At 45.3% G+C, this 13,891-nt stretch overlaps 1 pseudogene; it reads left to right on the forward strand.

Annotated features, from left to right (window-relative positions):
• LOC141127733 (uncharacterized) overlaps positions 1–13,891 on the forward strand; it is a 54,031-nt pseudogene that overhangs the window by 3,994 nt on the left and 36,146 nt on the right.

The following is a 13,891-nucleotide window of genomic DNA, read 5'->3' on the forward strand; positions in this document are numbered from 1 at the left end:
CACACGGACTGAAACTACCAAAGAAGTGGTTAAATGCCTGACTCAAGAAATAATCCCCAGATACGGAATCCCCTCTGCCATAGGCTCGGACAATGGGCCTGCTTTTGTCCACAAGTGCCTCCAGGAATTGGCAACAGCACTTAAGATTACTTGGAAACTACACACCGCATATAGGCCACAAAGTTCTGGAAAAGTTGAACGGATGAACCGCACACTCAAGTCACAACTGGCTAAGCTCTGTCAGGAAACCCAAATGAAGTGGACCTTGATGTTGCCCATTGCTTTACTGAGAATTCGGAGTACCCCAACAAAGAGGACAAATCTGTCCCCTTTTGAGGTACTGTATGGTAGGCCCCCACCCATCATTAGAGGGATAAGAGGAGACTTGCATCAGATAGGAGGGGTTGCTAACCGCGAACTGATACAGAAACTTGGGGAAAGTATGCAGGACATAGGGAAATGGGTTCAAGAGAAACTTCCCATAAGCTTGTCGAACCCAGTACACCCCTTTAAACCAGATGATACAGTGTGGGTAAAGGAGTGGAACCTAACCCCACTAGGGCCAAAATGGAGAGGTCCTTACACTGTTCTGCTATCTACCCCAACAGCCATTAAGGTAGCCGAGGTGACACCCTGGATACACCACTCTAGGGTAAAGCGAGCTGCTGACCTCACAGACTCCTGACACAGTACAGTAGACCCCCAAGATCCTTTGAGACTGAGATTGACCAGAGAAATCAGAAGGAAGAACTCCAGCCCTGTGTTCAGCACACCCCTGGAAGCTGCTGAATTTACGCACGGCAGAAGATAGACAGACTGCAGCCCTGCGGCCAACACACTCCTGGAAGCTGCTGGCTCAACGCACGGCAGAAGATTAAGGATATCTACTAAGCTCTGCTCCAACCACACCCCGGACGCTGGTTGGTCTATGCACAAGCTGAAGCCTGAGGATATTCATCGGTGTAATGTTTACTAAAATCGTTATAATGAGACTGTTGATAGCCATAATAGTGATACTGACCGGGTTAAAAGAGGGGGAGAGTAACTCATGTGACCCTTGTATAAAGACCACCAGAGTAGGACCTGTGACTACCAAGATGTTACTGTGGCACTCCCATTATCAATGCAAGGGCACAGAGACTGGTACCTGCATACATAATGGGACTACCTATTCAATGTGCCCCGTGGAAAATCAGATAACCTGTTATGACCCCACTTATGCACCTTACAAAACCTGGCTAACCGTTCAGAGCTTTAGTTCCACCGGTAAGCTGATAAACCGTACACTGATCACTGACCCCAGCACTGCAGCAAGCCTGATTTTTGATGTGTGTTCTGCCATCAACCTCAACCACTTCCCAAGGGGAGGGTGTGGAGGATTGGGATGGGAGAGAGAGTATTTGAAAAATGATAGGTATTGGGTTGGAGTTCTTCCTTCTGATTTCTCTGGTCAATCTCAGTCTCAAAGGATCTTGGGGATCTACTGTACTGTGCCAGGAGTCTGTGAGGTCAGCAGCTCGTTTTACCCTGGAGTGGTGTATCCTGGGTGTCACCTCAGCTACCTTAATAGCTGTTGGGGTAGATAGCAGAACAGTGTAAGGACCTCTCCATTTTGGCCCTAGTGGGGTTAAGTTCCACTCCTTTACCCACACTGTGTCTCCTGGTTTAAAGGGGTATACTGGGTTCGACAAGCTTATGGAAAGTTTCTCTTGAACTGATTTCCCTATGTCCTGCATACTTTCCCCAAGTCTCTGTTTCAGTTCACGGTTAACAACCCCTCCTATCTGATGCAAGTCTCCTCTTATCCCTCTAATGATGGGTGGGGGCCTACCATACAGTACCTCAAAAGGGGACAGATTTGTCCTCTTTGTTGGGGTACTCCGAATTCTCAGTAAAGCAATGGGCAACATCAAGGTCCATTTCATTTGGGTTTCTTGACAGAGCTTGGCCAGTTGTGACTTGAGCGTGCAGTTTATTCGTTCAACTTTTCCAGAGCTTTGGGGCCTATATGCAGTGTGTAGTTTCCAAGCAATCTTAAGTGCTGTTGCTAATTCCTGGAGGCACTTGTGGACAAAGGCCGGGCCATTGTCTGAGCCTATATCTGGGGATAAACATATTTTACAAAACTGCTTCTGTCAGTAAAGTACTCAACGTTTGGATTTTCCAAGGGTGCGGTCTTTCAAGTCTGGTCGGCTTGCATATCCATTACCTGGAGACTGTCATGAGTTAGGGGTTCCTGTGAGGTGGGGAGCAGAGTGGCTGGGTTTAAAGTGTTTACAGTCTCTAAGTGGATACGAGGATTTTCACACAGCATAGCTTGATATTCAACCATTTGACTGTTAGTAAACCAGTGATTCCCCTTGTAATCCATTAATGCCTGTACTTGGTGTCGGACTCGGACATAAGTCTCCTGACCTAATGACAACTTGTCAGCTTCAGCCACAAGGAGGGCTGTTGCTGCGATGGCCTGCAGGCAGGATGGCCATCCCTGAGCTACAGTATCCAGTTGTTTTGAAAGGTATGCTACAGGGCGCTGCCAAGACCCCAAGTATTACTGCTATTTCTTGTTTTTCACTGACATATAAATAGAGGACTTTTTGGCTATCTGGCAAGCCCAGCGCAGGAGCCTGCATTAGGGAGACCTTAATGTCTTGGAATGCTCTGTTTTGTTGTTGTCCCCACTGAAAGGGTTCCTTTTCTCCCCCTTTTGTGGATTCATAGAGGGGTCTGGCTTTTTTGGCAAAGTCCGGTATCCAGATTCAGCAGAATCCTGCCACCCCCAGGAATTCACGTACTTGCCGTCTGGTAGTCGGAGTGGGAATCTGACAAACAGCTTCTTTCCTGCCTTCTCCCAATTGTTTCTGTCCTTGTGATACTGTGAATCCCAGGTACTTTACAGTCTCTTGTCACAATTGCACCTTTCTCCGGGACACCTTATAACCTGCCTCCCACAGTAATTGTAACAGTTCATTAGTGACCGCTGGGTGCGTGGTCATTACAGCCTGATTGACCACTCTGAGGTCTTGAACAGGACGACAGTGAGCTGTTTCGGGTTTCTGCACTGGGAGTAGAGGTGTATTCCAGGGAGACTGACAGGGTTTTAGAATTCCATAGTGTAGGAATTTGTTTAAGTACTTTTGTATTCCTACTAGGGCTTTTAGAGGGACTGGGTACTGTTTCAGGCTGACTGGAGTGTCTCCTGATTTTAATTTAATAAGGATTGGGGAAATATGTCTGGCGGTGGGAAATGGGTCCTGGTGGGTTGTCTTCTGCCCATAGTCCCGGGATGTCTTGCAGTATGCAGGCTTCAAAGGGATGGGGCAATTTTAGGATAGCCTGTCCATCAGATTGGAAGTATATGTATGCTCTGAGTTTAGCAAGTAAGTCTCTGCCCAGCAAGGGAATAGGGGAATCCGGCATGTACAGGAACTGATGTTGGACTTGGTGCCCCCCCCCAAAACTACAAAGTCTTTCTAATAGGAAAGGTCTTTTGCCTTTATACTTCTGCACTGCTTGGTTAATTCTGTGTCTCTCCTCAGTATTAAAAAGGGTCAATAAAAGTTGCTGGCAGTCTGACCAAGTGGGGTTATGGGTCTGAGTTATTGACCGGAGCAAATCTGTGATGGCTTGGGGCTTCTCAGAGTAGGCAGGGTTATGAATCTTCCAGTTCAGTAAATCTGTTGTGGTAAAAAGGGGTGTAAACTAGAGTCCGATGTTCCTCCACCGCCTGTTTTCTTAGGGGCATTTGCAGAGGTATGTTGAAAGACGGGGCAAGGGTCCGGCTGTTTGCATCAGGATTTCTCGGAGTGGAAGTGGACACTTAATTGGGGAGCCCATTGACTACTACTGAGTTTCCTATTTCTGTCCTGCCTATACCCAGAGTTTTACGGTTCGGAGTATATTTACTGAGATTTGGCATTGACAAACTTGCTGAATCTGATGTAGGTGGACAACAACTTGAGTCCCCTTGTTTACTGGACGGGGCATTTGGACATGGCTCTGACCTGTCTCTATCTGAGGTCCGTTCATCTACATACGGGGGAGGCTGATCTGTCTCTTCGGGTTGAGAATATATGTGTTTTTTTTGTTTTGTCAGTGGTACTACTCTTGTCATAACCATAATTCTACACTGTTCCTCTTTTTGTGGCTTCTATCCACTGCAGGTCTTTATCTCCCATTTGTCCAAAGGATGCACAATCATCCAGACGGACGTTTTCTCCTAGCTGACTGACTGACTGACTGAGGATTTGTCCGAAAGATGCACAATCATCTGGACGAACATTCCTCCTAACTGACTATCTGAGGATTTATCCGAGAGATGCACAATCATCCGGACGGATATTCCTCCTTACTGACTGGCTGAGGATTTATCCGAGAGATGCACAATCATCCGGACGGATATTCCTCCTGACTGGCTGAGGATTTATTCGAGGGATGCACAATCATCCGAACGAACAGTCCTCCTGGAAGGTGCGTCTTGGTCATGTTTCTGTGAGTCTGACATAATATTCTCAAATAATCGGTCAATGGTCTCTAAGTCAAAGTTTCCCTGTGGGGGCCACCGCGCTCCATAGCGGGGCCAATCTTTCTCGCACAATGTTATCAATTTCTCAGGACTAAGCTTTTAATTGCAGTTCTTAGCAAATCCCTTCCTAAAGTTGGAGATCATGGATTGTAGGGGAGATTCAACACTATATTTCCCACCCATACTTATAACCTAAAAGACACCAAGACAGACACAGAGGGTAGGGTAGATGATGAGAATTCAGTAAGGGGTCTGAATCCTCGACACAAGTAGGAACAATAGACAACGCTTCCCTCGGTCAGTGGCCTGGGCGTGGTCTCCCGGCCAGAAAACGCACTTAGAAGAGGACCACTGTCACTTCACCACAAAGTGATGTCTAATACACACATCAATCATACCAGACACTCCCACCCAAAAATTACTGACTGACTGAGGATTCGTCCGAAAGATGCACAATCATCTAAACGGACGTCTCTCTCGGAAGGTGATCAGGCTTAGCTTCTCTTGATCCCTCGAGAGGCTGGCTGGCTGTCTGACTGTTATCCAAAAACAAAAGTAAAAAGACTCTCACCTGTTCCCGTTGGAGCTCCAGCTATCTATTTCTCAGATTCCCAGGTCCTTTTGATGCTACCAAGGTCGTCCACAGCAGGCCACCAAATGGGACACAGCGCAGTCTCCTAGATAACAGTTCTAGAAGGCGCCTTTTGAGACTACGATATAGCCCACAGGGCTGGCCCCTCGGACCACTCCTTGTAGGTCTGGTGGAAAACAGTGCCACCTGCCTCAACAGGTCACACCGATATTCCCCCTTCCCGGCCAATGCACCAAATAAAGTAGCAGAATATCGGTAATGACATTATTGGACAAAGAACTCTGGTATGGGAGATTTATTCCATCCTTCTGGCCAAAAAAGAATGGACACTCCTGACCTGACTAGTGTCTACATGTGAAGAGTGTCAGATACAGTGAATACAATGTACATATAATTTTTCAGCATATTGCGTCACAAGCGAACAGGCGGTACACTTCCGTTATACCAGACATTCTAACCTTTTAAAAATCAACCTATGCATCCTAAAATCAGACAAGTTCTGCAAACCATATATATTTTTAACTTTATACAAAACTTTCGTTTCTCTGCAGTATGCTGTTGCGGTTCCTTCATCTGTCTTAAATGATGTCAGCAAGCAAGCTTTTTGCACAGAAAGAGGAATGTAGCAGATTCCTGTGATGGGGGAGTCACAAGTAGCTTCAACATGAAATACAAGAAATATGATTCTTAGCTGAAATTCTAAATCAGTCTTACTACACACATAACTATGGCCATATAAACTGACCCCCGTTCCTACTTCACTCCGACCTTATCCCCGTAATACAACAGGGATGAGAACGCCCTGTAAAGGCCACATCAAGTGATGGTGGATCTGGGAAATGGTGGCAGAGATCTTATCACCATTGACCCAGATTAATATAATAGATATTTGGGTTTATTAGACTCCAGACTTTCAGTTTTGCATGGACTTTAATATTTCCCCCCACATGGTATATTATTATCATATATTGATATTTATTTTCTATGTCACAGTAACCATTTTCTTTTTTTCAGCATTAGGACCTCAAGTATTATGTACAAACACGAGCCTTGCTGTACTGGGAGGAGATGCTATTCTGTCATGTGAATTCCAAGCTCATCTGGATGTTGTACAAGTCACCTGGCAAAAAAAGAAGGGGAAGAACACTCAGAACATGGTGACCTACAGTGAGAAGTACGGCAGCAACATCGCTGCACCATTTCAGGGGCGTGTCTCCATTCTAAGTGCCAGTTCAAGAATCTCTTCTATAAAGCTTTCTAAGCTGGAGAAGGAAGATGAAGCTTTTTATCATTGCCTCTTTATTGCATATCCAGATGGTGCCTTTAAAGGAGAAGTTTCTCTGAACAATATCAGTAAGTCAGACTAAAATAAACTGTCAAGGAAAAATTATTACAGAAATAAGTAGCAAAAATGTGCCCACTTGGATACATGAGTGCTTGTCTGTGATGATAAAAGCATAAGTGATGTATATGGAGGGTGCAGGTAGAAGTAGGGAGGGAAAAAACAGGAGTTGATGGTGGAGAGGATAGAGGAACATATATTGAAGAAGACCAGCTAAGCCAAGGAAGAGGACAGAACAAAGAAGAAGAGGAGCTTAGGGAACCTTAGGATGACACAATGATTGAGAAGGTAGCAAGAAGAGCAGGTCAAAAGACAACAGGGGGGAAAATATTATGCTGACCTAGAGAGGGCAAGGCTGCGTACAGGTCTCTAGCACTTCAATAGGAATCTCTCACTTTGCCTATTTATGTCACAGTAACAGAAATAATAGCTGCTCCCCAACTTGTGTTCTCTTTAATGAAGTGTCAGGAGACATTTCACTAGAGCTTGGGAGGCTAGATTTTGTACAATTAGAAGCCTGATATGAGGTAAAGTAAAGATTAGCAATGGAGGATGGGAATGAGCCTATGGTTGGGTCCAAACCTGTGGTTAGACCGAACTTCTGCCCATTCAACCCCTATTTTGCATAAACCGCTAACCATATAGAGAAGCAATATTTTTGACACCCTCTTTATTAGCCCAGAAAATTGACATTTTTAATTTGACAGATTTTGCTTCTATTGATTGCAACGGGGTTGGGTTTCGGCACCCAACTTTTGTGAAGTGTGCTGAACTAAAATCGAACTCTGTGTTACTTAATCCTGACCCCTGAACTCTGTGTGTATGCATCACATACTAGCACATTATGACAGATTTACCTCTCAAGCGGAGGATGAGCTGTCACTGCTCTTGGTGCTTCCATCTTCTCCAGGTCTTCCTTCCCGGGTTTGCCCTCTTAGATGGCCAGGCCCTAATGAAATCACTCTAGCATATGTGCATTGAAGTCACTTCACCATGGCATACAGCGGGTGTCGTAAATTAGACATGTGCAACTTGTTTCGTAACTAATCGAAATTCAGCCAAATTTTGCATCTTACGAATATATAACGAATAACTAATTTCAACGAATACAAAAGAAATTATAGTGAAAATAACAAATGTATTAGGCATGATTCGTTAATTCATTACAGGTCTAATGAAACAAAAGAACAACTCGGAGTAAATCTTACAGTCCAATCAGCTGATTAATTTTGTGCTGGAGGTTGGATTACTGCAAAGGGCATGAATCGATTTGTTATATATCGAATATCAAGTAAATAAATAAATGTAGAGCTATGTGTAAAATTATAAATATAATGTACAAATCTCTAAAATAAATAAATCCTACATATAAATGAATAGTCCATAAAATTAAAAAATGAAGAAATAAAACATGAAAAACTCTTCTTGTGATCAGTGTATCCACACAATTCCACCACAGTGATTGTTGGTCCTCAAAAGGAGTGCACACCACCACCAGTAAAAATTCGCGCTCACCTCCCAGATGAGTCAAAACTCATATGCGGATCTCCCCACGAGCTCTTTGCTCTCACTTCCTCCTCCCAATCAATGGTGGGTAATCCAGATGGCTCTTTTCCTAATGGTAACTCAGCTCATTAATATCCAAAGAAGCGGATCATCTCCCAGCTTGGCTCAAGATTCCATGAGTTCAGGACATGTAAATAATAAGTATAGAGACCATAGTGTTCTCCGTATACAAATTTAGGGCTGAAACAACTAATCGATTAATCGACAACTAATCGATTATGAAATTAATCGATTACTATTTTCATAATGGATTAATCGGCCAGTAACACAATGTGGTTAAAAAAACCTAAAATGAGCCCTTTATAGTGCAAAAAGAGCAAATAATCACTACTGTATAGGGATGAGCTTCGAGTTCGAGTCTAACTCATGTTCGACTCGAACATTGGCTGTTCGCAAGTTCGCCGAACAGCGAACAATTTGGGGTGTTCGCGGCAAATTCGAATGCCGCGGAACACCCTTTAAAAGTCTATGGGAGAAATCAAAAGTGCTAATTTTAAAGGCTAATATGCAAGTTATTGTCATAAAAAGTGTTTGGGGACCTGGGTCCTGCCCCAGGGGACATGGATCAATGCAAAAAAAAGTTTTAAAAACGGCCGTTTTTTCAGGAGCAGTGATTTTAATAATGCTTAAAGTCAATCAATAAAAGTGTAATATCCCTTTAAATTTCGTAGCTGGGGAGTGTCTATAGTATGCCTGTAAAGGGGCGCATGTTTCCTGTGTTTAGAACAGTCTGACAGCAAAATGACATTTTGAAGGAAAAAACTCATTTAAAACTACCCGCGGCTATTGCATTGCCGACAATACACTTAGAAGTTCATTGATAAAAACGGCATGGGAATTCCCCAAAGGGGAACCCCGAACCAAAATTAAAAAAAAAAAAATGACGTGGGAGTCCTCCTAAATTCCATACCAGGCCCTTCAGGTCTGATATGGATATTAAGGGGAACCCCGGCCAAAATTTAAAAAAAAAAATGACGTGGGGTTCCCCCTAAATTCCATACCGGACCCTTCAGGTCTGGTATGGATTTTAAGGGGAACCCCGCGCCAAAAAAAAAAAAAAAAAACGGCGTGGGGTCCCCCCAAAAATCCATACCAGACCCTTATCCGAGCACGCAACCTGGCAGGCCGCAGGAAAAGAGGGGGGGACGAGAGTGCGGCCCCCCCTCCCTCCTGAACCGTACCAGGCCACATGCCCTCAACATTGGGAGGGTGCTTTGGGGTAGCCCCCCAAAACACCTTGTCCCCATGTTGATGAGGACAAGGGCCTCATCCCCACAACCCTGGCCGGTGGTTGTGGGGGTCTGCGGGCGGGGGGCTTATCGGAATCTGGAAGCCCCCTTTAACAAGGTGACCCCCAGATCCCGGCCCCCCCCCTGTGTGAAATGGTAAGGGGGTACATAAGTACCCCTACAGTTTCACGAAAAAAGTGTCAAAAATGTTAAAAATGACAAGAGACAGTTTTTGACAATTCCTTTATTTAAATGCTTCTTCTTTCTTCCTTCATCTTCTGGTTTTTCTGGCTCTTCTGGTTCTTCCTCCGGCGTTCTCGTCCAGCATCTCCTCCGCGGCGTCTTCTATCTTCTTCTCCTCGGGCCGCTCCGCACCCATGGCATGGGGGGGAGGCTCCCGCTCTTCTCTTCTTCTCTTCTTCTCTTCTTCTCTTCTTCTTTTCTTCTCTTCTTCTCTTCTTCATTTTCTTCTCCGGGCCGCTCCGCAATCCATGCTGGCATGGAGGGAGGCTCCCGCTGTGTGACGGCGCTCCTCGTCTGACAGTTCTTAAATAACGGGGGGCGGGGCCACCCGGTGACCCCGCCCCCTCTGACGCACGGGACATGACGGGACTTCCCTGTGGCATTCCCCGTGACGTCACAGGGAAGTCCCGTCAAGTCACCGTGCGTCAGAGTGGGGCGGGGTCACCGGGTGGCCCCGCCCCCCCGTTATTTAAGAACTGTCAGACGAGGAGCGCCGTCACACAGCGGGAGCCTCCCTCCATGCCAGCATGGATTGCGGAGCGGCCCGGAGAAGAAAATGAAGAAGAGAAGAAGAGAAGAAAAGAAGAAGAGAAGAAGATGAAAAAGATGAAGAGAAGAGCGGGAGCCTCCCCCCCATGCCATGGGTGCGGAGCGGCCCGAGGAGAAGAAGATAGAAGACGCCGCGGAGGAGATGCTGGACGAGAACGCCGGAGGAAGAACCAGAAGAGCCAGAAGAACCAGAAGATGAAGGAAGAAAGAAGAAGCATTTAAATAAAGGAATTGTCAAAAACTGTCTCTTGTCATTTTTAACATTTTTGACACTTTTTTCGTGAAATGGTAGGGGTACTTATATACCCCCTTACCATCTCACACAGGGGGGGGGCCGGGATCTGGGGGTCACCTTGTTAAAGGGGGCTTCCAGATTCCGATAAGCCCCCCGCCCGCAGACCCCCACAACCACCGGCCAGGGTTGTGGGGATGAGGCCCTTGTCCTCATCAACATGGGGACAAGGTGTTTTGGGGGGCTACCCCAAAGCACCCTCCCAATGTTGAGGGCATGTGGCCTGGTACGGTTCAGGAGGGAGGGGGGGCCGCACTCTCGTCCCCCCCTCTTTTCCTGCGGCCTGCCAGGTTGCGTGCTCGGATAAGGGTCTGGTATGGATTTTTGGGGGGACCCCACGCCGTTTTTTTTTTTTTTTTTTGGCGCGGGGTTCCCCTTAAAATTCATACCAGACCTGAAGGGTCTGATATGGAATTTAGGGGGAACCCCACGTCATTTTTTTTTAAAAATTTTGACCGGGGTTCCCCTTAATATCCATACCAGACCTGAAGGGCCTGGTATGGAATTTAGGAGGACTCCCACGTCATTTTTTTTTTTTAATTTTGGTTCGGGGTTCCCCTTTGGGGAATTCCCATGCCGTTTTTATCAATGAACTTCTATGTGTATTGTCGGCAATGCAATAGCCGCGGGTAGTTTTAAATGAGTTTTTTCCTTCAAAATGTCATTTTGCTGTCAGACTGTTCTAAACACAGGAAACATGCGCCCCTTTACAGGCATACTATAGACACCCCCCAGGTACGAAATTTAAAGGGATATTACACTTTTATTGTTTGACTTTAAGCATTATTAAAATCACTGCTCCTGAAAAAACGGCCGTTTTTAAAACTTTTTTTTGCATTGATCCATGTCCCCTGGGGCAGGACCCAGGTCCCCAAACACTTTTTATGACAATAACTTGCATATAAGCCTTTAAAATTAGCACTTTTGTTTATTCATGTTCGTGTCCCATAGACTTTAACTGTGTTCGCGTGTTCGAACGAACTTTTTTCCTGTTCGCATGTTCTGGTGCGAACCGAACAGGGGGGTGTTCGGCTCATCCCTACTACTGTAACTATTTCTTTCACAGTAAAAAAAATGAACCCCTTACAGTAGTGATTATTTGCTTTTTTGTACTATAAAGGGCTAATATTCGTTTTTTAACCCCATTATGTTACTAAATGTCTTACACCTGGTTCACATCTGTGTGTTTTTTGGTGCTTTTTGCAGAAACGCACTACAGTTCATTTGCATGGTTTCCTTTGGGACACGTTCACATCTATGCTTTTTCAGCCGCTGCGTATTTGGAAAGTGTCAGTGACTTTTTTTTAATGCAAAACAGTGCTTTTTTGGTTCAACATACTTCAATGGAGAAGCAAAATCACGTGCACAAAAATCAAAATGCACAGCAAAGAGCACTGCATAAACAGATCAAAAGCAAACTGCATAGGTGTGCACCGAGCCTTATGCTGGCCACACCGATCAATTTTCAGATGAGAATATTCAGACGAAAAATCTTTGTACATTCGATGAATGAAAGAATGTTTGAAATTTTCACTTGTTTTTAACATTCTGTTTTAAAAATAATTGTAATTTCTGAACGAAAACCACATAGACTGTCTGATAATTCCTTTCACCAAGAAATTTTTTATTATTTCCAAATTTTCCCATTACTGTGGTTGAAAATGAACCCCCTTAGAAAATCAAACTAACGTTCTTATCTCTCCTCTAATAGTATATACAGTATATCTCCACTGTCTTTTATTCTCAGAGTGGATTAGATATTTTGCTCCCTAACCATATAGTTGGCTATTTTTATTTACCACTGCATAGAGATATTTAAGAATAAATTGCCTTTTTTTAAAACTTTACATATTAACTAAATTATACACCACACTTTTTTTTAAAGGTTATTAGCCAATTAATCGATTAATCGAAACAATATTCGGCCAACTAATCGATTATGAAAATAATCGTTAGTTGCAGCCCTATACAAATTTATTCAAAGCCCCCAAACAGACAAGTTGCACTTACAAGATAAAAACTTTTAAAATCACATAAAAACCTCCAGAGTAGCACCACCGTGTCCACATACACAATGCCTGGCTGGACGTGACTATCAGCTCCTCCCTTCTAGACGCGTATCGGCCAATCACAGGCCTTCCTCAGTAGAATATCGATACTCTACAGAAATAACAAATTATCCGAAAACGAATTAACGTAACATAACGAATTTAACAGAACTAAATTATGTATTTTAAAAATAAAAATGAAAGTAAACAAAATTTTCCGTTGTGCACAAGTCTACCGTAAATGTGGTCTAAGCTGTGCACGCATGGCTCAGATTACTTTTGACAGGCTTGGAGAGGCATTTATGACAGGGTGGCAGTGTTGTACAGGGAAGGGATAGTAAGAGAATAGTGGGAGGGGGATAATGTAAAAAAGGGGTAGGAGAAGTGAGTACAGGAGAAAAAGGGGTAAAGATGGGCACAGTGGCTGCGTTTGATGGGCACAGTGGCTGCGTTTGATGGGCACAGTCACTGCGTTTGATGGCACAAAGGTGGCAATTGATGGACACAGTGGCGACAATTGATGGGCACAGTGGTGGCAATTGATGGGCACAGTGAAGGCAATTGATGGGCACAGTGGCTGCGTTTGATGGCACAGTGGCTGCGTTTGATGGCACAGTGGCTGCGTTTGATAGCACAGTGGCGGCAATTGATGGGCACAGTGGCTGCATTTGATGGCACAGTGGCTGCGTTTGATGGCACAGTGGCTGCGTTTGATAGCACAGTGGCGGCAATTGATGGGTACAGTGGCTGCGTTTGATGGCACAGTGGCGGCGTTTGATGGGCACAGTGGCGACGTTTGATGACACAGTGGCGGCATTTGATGGCACAGTGGTGGCGTTTGAAGGCACAGTGGCGGCGTTTGAAGGCACAGTGGCAGTGTTTGAAGGCACAGTGGCGGCGTTTGATGGCACAGTGGCGGTGTTTGATGGCACAGTGGTGGCAATTGATGGGCACAGTGGTGGCAATTGATGGGCACAGTGGTGGCGATTGATGGCCACAGTGGCGGCGATTGATGGGCACAGTGGCGGCGATTGATGGGCACAGTGGCGGCAATTGATGTACAAAAATGCTATCTCTGACTTACCAATTCGCTGGTGTTCCATCAGAATCAGCACGCTGTCTGTGTTTTGTTTAGTTGCCGCCATATTGGTAGACTCGTCCTCAGCAAGCGGACTTCGGTGGGTGTAAAAAGATGTCCGCTTGCCGACTTCTAAGTGTAGCCTCACTGTGGATGAGAGTACCAAGATGGCGCTGACAGAACGTCACTTCCGTACGGTCTCTCCTCTCCCAGAAGTGACATCTCACTGGCCGAGACGGACAGACTCCGGCGTAACACAGCAACTTCGGGTCCGTCTCGGCCAGCATTCGCGACCCCCTGGCAAATTGGCAATCGACCCCCAGGTTGAGAACCGCTGTTCTATCAGGACCTCTCTAGATGCACCCTAATGCAGTGACGGGCCTTACGCCCACTCCTGGTGGAAATCCAAGCAGCAGGCCTCACATAC

This window comes from Aquarana catesbeiana, linkage group LG02 (genome assembly GCF_042186555.1).
Source record: "Aquarana catesbeiana isolate 2022-GZ linkage group LG02, ASM4218655v1, whole genome shotgun sequence".
Taxonomy (NCBI): domain Eukaryota; kingdom Metazoa; phylum Chordata; class Amphibia; order Anura; family Ranidae; genus Aquarana; species Aquarana catesbeiana.